Below are 5,955 nucleotides of genomic sequence, written 5' to 3'. Positions count from 1 at the left end.
TTTTTAGGTCGAGGCCGATAAATAGTCCGAAGGAGGGCGCTCGGAGGCCAGCCGAGGGGCCACACCATAGGGCCGCGCGGGCCCCCTAGGCCGCGCCGCCTTATGGTGTGGGGCCCTCGTGCCTCCACTTGATTTGTCCTTCTAGCTCCGTCGCGATTCGGGAAAATTGGGCCTTCGTCAAAATCCCGAGGTTTTTCCCGAAAGTTGGATTTCTGCACAAAAACGAGACACCGTAACAGTCTCACTGAAAACAACGTTAGTCCGTGTTAGTTGCATCCAAAATACACAAATTAGAGGCAAAACAATAGCAAAAGTGTTCGGGAAAGTAGATACGTTTTGGACGTATCAACTCCCCCAAGCTTAGCTTATTGCTTGTCCTCAAGCAATTCAGTTAACAACTGAGCGATAAAAGAACTTTCACGAACACATTTGTTCATATGATGTATATATTCTCATGATATGGCTAATACTTAAGCAGTTCATAATAAGATACATGCAAATAAGATTGTGGGGACCCCGGACTAGCTGTCCGAAATACCCTTTATGTATACAGTTCACGATCCCATGATCAGTGCGCCGTGAACACATAATCGAACTGATATCAAATTACACCATCCATTACAAAGCGGAATAAGAAAATTACAACATGGTCACATGACCAATACTTACATAATAGCCTCGAAGGGCCTAACTAAACATCGAGTAGCATCATCACTTCAAGCAGCAGCAGTACCCAAGTCATCTGCCATAACCCTACGAGCAACCGAGCGGGAAGACGTTCCTAGCTCGCATAGACGTCGTCAACTCCTTCTTCATCCGTCGAACTCCTTCAAGTCCGGCCAAGTAAATAGCCGGGGACAAAGCCGTGAGTACATTTGAATTGTACTCGCAAACCATCAAGAAGGTGATAACAATTCTAACTAAAGAAGACAAGAGAGGAAGAGTAGTTTCTCTTGTGGATATAGCATGTGGAAGAGAAGAGATGTTTTTGGTGGAGATAGCATCCCAACTTCTCAATCGAAGGGGACACTCCAAGAATTTATCTGAGACATCTCTATTTCTCTATTGAAGAAGAGTTCCTCTACATGAAAACACTAGGAAGGGTCACCCAATTTTGTTTCATTTTCCTCGACCATCTCCATATGGTCGGCACCAGCCTTTCCGTACCCTTCCGGTACATCCAACACACACATTTCCTTTGGAAATCATTTTCTAAACCAAAACTCGACACAGCTCGGTAACGGCCATCCCAACCGTCCATGACCGCGGACGCGGCTATTCGAATAGTTTTAACTCTGCAGAGTGTGCGCACTTTCCCCACAAGAACCGATAAATCCGCCGGGATCATCCCCGGTTCGTCATACGAAAGTATGCGAGTCTCGGATAATCAGTCGAAGCCTTTCGCCTATTCAACTTAGCAAGAGGTCCTACCCTATGGAGTATGTACCTCCCCGGCACCGTGGCAGCTCACCTCCCTTTGAGCGTGGCTCCACCGCCAAGCCGGGAGACCCATAGTGTCTTCCGGACGGGTCAGCCCCGAAGGCCTCCCGTTATACGATTGTCTCCAACTACGACAACCCGGACTCGGGGTAACCGTACCCTTGTATAGTTGTGCGGTGCCTCATGCTAAGAAGAACAAACGTCAAGCTAAGCCCCGTGCCCACGTTGGAGTAGTGTGGTTGCGCGGGTTAATTGTTCCGGGCGAATACAGAGAACCATGTGTCGTTTTTCTCAAAAACCCAAGTCACACACACATTTCCTCTTTCCAACCATCTTTGTCAAGATCCTTTCCTTTCATAAACCATACGCTTGGGTAAGATTGCCTCACCCAAGGTTTTCATAAACATTTACAACAAGGAAAACCTTGAGGGGTTCCCAACCTATAGTTTCATGAGTTGAACTAGTATTGCACTACGGCCGAGATGAGAGTCATCCCGCCATAGATGAGGTATAAAGGGGTAGTGGAGTGGATCATACTTGCTTAAGGTAAGCATGTATTATGACAACACAAGGAGGAATATACTCTCAGATTTGTGGTGCTAATTACACAACTTAGATAGTGGAGTGTCACTATCCAACATATTCTCCAAGATGGTACACGGCATACTCCTCTCAAGTTGAGAATACACCAAGATCATGACATTGATACCTCTATACTACAAAGGGGGTGGGTGTGGTGTAAGTTAATATCTTGAGATGGAACATGCTCAAGTTGAGCATACAAGATCACCAAGTGGAATAGCACGGCCATGTTACCATGCATCCCATAACACAAGGACAATAGTGGAGCATCACCACTAGGGAGTACCCCACTTGCAATCACACATAGATGACATAAATAGAGATAATAACACACATAGAATGAAGGTGCTTTGAACATCAACAAATGACATCCAACTAGACACCGGATCAGAGATCAAAAGATGGCTTGCCTTGGCTTATTTGTCCCTGTACTTCTTCAACTCCATCAATATAAGAATCCCAACAATATAAATAAAATCCTTGTCCAATTCCACTTCTTCTTCTTCTCCGGAATTGCTCGCATCTATCGCCGGAAAATATAAAAGGAACACAATCAATCACATTGCACCAACAAAACAAACATACAACAACCAATAATTTAACCATTCAATAAAGAGCTACCATACAAAGGACTTATAGATACCACAAACAACTTAAAGAAAACCCATGTTATTTACCTAGTAAAGGTATGAGAGTATCACAACTTAGCAATTGCCTCTCTCGGTTATCACCATGGCATAAACCAAACATCCCCTGGTAGATAACATCATAAAGAGGACAAAAGCATTAGTTTGACATCAAATACATTCACAAAACATTTTCAAACATTTTTGGAAAAAGTAGAAAACAGTTTTCCTAACTTAGTTTGCTCACATAACACCACACAAGAATAGGAAGCAAATGATATGCCACTACCATTTGAAAACTTAAGCAAAACAAAAGAGCTAATGTTAAATTGCAGAGATTTTGTTTTGCAAACATAAAACAAAGGTTGCCCATTTCTAATAAAAAGAGTTGGTCAAGGTTTTTAAATAAACCCAACAAGTTTTGGTTCAACAATGCATGTCACACATATACCTTACTAACAGTAACGAAATATGCATGAACAGAGACTAACACTATTTTTCCTAGATGGCCAGTACTAATACAAGACTAACCCAATTGGAAACACCCAAAAATATCAAACCTACAATTTTAGGAATTTCTTTGAATCTGACTGTACAGAAAACAAGATCTGTAAGCCATAAATCGTAGAAACATCCTAAAAATATGAGGCTACTGGCATTTGAAAGGTAATTAAACAGAGATTCACACGCAATTGGATTTGGGTTCAAAATATTTCTGAAACTCTCACAAATGGATTTACAAGTTCACTGCATGTTTTCACCATTTGCTTTAACTATGGAGTTGCAGAACAGATAAAGGTTTGAAACTTGTTTGAGATGATTAAGAAAACATTCAGCAATCCTACAGAAGTGGAATCACTCAATTAGGTTCAAAAATGGATTTTTGATGAATTAAAAGCTAACAGCCATGTCTGCAGAATACACAGAATAAGTTTAATTCACCACAAATCGTACACAACTCATAAAAATATGAGGTCAGCTGCATCTGAAAGGTATTGTAAAGATGGTTCTTACCCAACTGGTTTCATTCAAAAATTCGTTCCCAAGCTCCTGATTTAATTCGACAAAGTCAGATCTGACCAGATCTTGATCTGTGAACCATTTCAATTCCATTAGGTCATTTGAAGTGAACCCAACGCCAAAATGAAGGTACTGGAGAGGGCTTTCACCCAAAATTGAGTTTGCTCAAAAAGGTTTTGTAAAACGAAAGAAATCTAACAAACAATGATTCTGCATGTTTGCAGAACTTTATTTATCATGCAAAATCCGTAACGAATTTGAGGATGAGGCCAACGCCAAGTTGTAGATATTTTCAGTACCTATCTGCAGAACTTTGAACCACTCGATTTGGATCTGCACACGAGATTTGGCGGATTTTACAAGATCGTACCAGAATCTGAAACAGCAAGAAACAGAAATTACTGCAAGGTTTTGGACGAACTTTGCTCAAGAACTTCAGATCTGAGGATAGCTCAACCTTCTCCATGCTTGGACCAACATGCACCTGCATCAAGATCCAATCTTAGCAATGGAGGGAGAAGAAGAGGAGATTAAACCATCTAAGGTTAGGGAGAAGAAGGAGAGGGAGGCTCTCATGGTGAGGATGAGCTTGAGGGAGGGGGAGAGCTTCATCTTGGTGGCTTGCCATGGCTATGGCCGGCCATGGGAGCAAGGGGAGCACCATTTTCGTGGGGAAGTGGAGGAGGAGAGTGTGAGGGAGTGGAGGAAATAGTAGGGAGTGAAAAGAAATGAGGCAAAGGAGAGGAGTGGAGAGGAGTGGAGAGTGGGAAATGAGAGCAAGTGAGGAGGGAGTGGGCTGCCAAGCCCCTTTATATAGAGGGAGAGGGGGTGGGTTGGCTGCCTCCTCATTGATTGAGTTGGTTGGGAGGTAGCCTCCTCATTGATTGAGTTGGTTGGGAGGCTGCCCATTTATGGATTGGGGTAGGTGGGAGGCATGGCTTGTATAAGAAGGAAAAGGGGAGATAGTGCTGGCCGAATTTTGAATGCAAACACAAATTGGCCGGCTCCATTCTTGCCAAACAAAAATGAACAATGAGAGAGAGATGCACATCATCCATGTGCATGATGTTGAGGAGGTAATGTTGATGGAGGTTGAGACATAGAGATAGAAATGGAGAGTGAGAGTGATATGCATCAAAAGGAAAATTTGTTATCACTTTGTTTGTGGCAAACAAATGATGGAAAGAGATAGATCCAAGGTTTAGAGGGGTAGTGATGGAAGTACAGATACAACACCAATGGTGAATATGGTGGCATAAAATCAATTCAAGAGGTCAAGGTGTTGATGGAAAAGAATGGGGGAGTGAGATAGGTATGAGGAAAAATAAGTTGTTCTAAAAAAAAGAGGTCAATTGGGAGTGGTTTGAAATACTCCCTGAGTCTAGGGTTCAGTTGAAGGGAGTCCATTTGAAAGTATCAAATGATCATCCATTTGATCAAGAATTGGAGGATGAGGGGATACAATGTGGTAAATCAGTGATGTGCATAAGATGTGCAAGGATTGTCATTTGAAAAAAAAGAATTTATTTGAAAGGGATTTGAAACACCTCAATTGGGAATGAACTCAAGTGGAATGGAATTTGAAAATGTTGAGAGAAACTAGTTGGAACATAGGAGGTCAAAATGTTCTACTTACTTTCTCAAGTGAAGTAGAGTTTTTCTCAAATGTAAAATAAGCAAGAGGAAGACAAGAAATGGTATAGGTACCATAAACAAGCCTTTTGTAAAATGGAAAACAAAATAGAAAATAATGTTTTAGAAATCAGTACTTGGTAGAAATGGGATGAAAAACAAAACCCATTTCAGTTCTTTGTTTTCTTTGAAGAAATATCCTGAAAAGATTTTATAAAACTAGAAGTAGTTTTGTGATCAAAACTAGAGAAGGAAAAACAATAGGGTTTTTGAGAAAGAAAACTAATTTAGGGAGGAGTGTTCTCAAGGGTAGATGGTGGCCTCAAAATGTACCCATCATTCCCAATCTTGGTTTTGTGAAGATTAAACTTGAATAAAAACAAGAGGTAAAAGTGAAGGAAGTGATCTTGAGGTAAAACATTGGATAGGGTACAAGATCAAGTTGAATATATGAGCTGCAAGGATTGACTGAGACATGCAAGACGTGGAGGTTGAAGAGGATGTTGCATAGATGAGATCCATGCATTGAGGTCAACAATAACAGTGGTGGTTGCTTAGATATCAACTCGCCAAAGTCCGGAACTTATAAGCTTGCCAAAACAGATTGTTGACTTGGCTTCAGAATCAACCTATGATGAGTGGGTATAAGAGAAGG

At 41.4% G+C, this 5,955-nt stretch overlaps 1 long non-coding RNA gene across 1 annotated transcript; it reads right to left on the bottom strand.

Annotated features, from left to right (window-relative positions):
- Window positions 1-3,689: 3,689 nt before the first annotated feature.
- LOC124682865 lies at window positions 3,690-4,174 on the bottom strand. Its single transcript, XR_006996475.1, has 3 exons — window positions 4,126-4,174; window positions 3,968-4,044; window positions 3,690-3,739 (listed from the first exon to the last, which is right to left on the bottom strand). It is a non-coding gene; the product is annotated as an uncharacterized LOC124682865 (long non-coding RNA).
- Between the last annotated feature and the right edge of the window lie 1,781 nt (window positions 4,175-5,955).

The sequence above is a fragment of the Lolium rigidum genome, chromosome 1 (assembly GCF_022539505.1).
Source record: "Lolium rigidum isolate FL_2022 chromosome 1, APGP_CSIRO_Lrig_0.1, whole genome shotgun sequence".
Classification (NCBI taxonomy): Eukaryota; Viridiplantae; Streptophyta; class Magnoliopsida; order Poales; family Poaceae; genus Lolium; species Lolium rigidum.
Note: the sequence above shows the minus strand (reverse complement) of the source record. Positions and strands in the feature narration are given on the sequence as shown.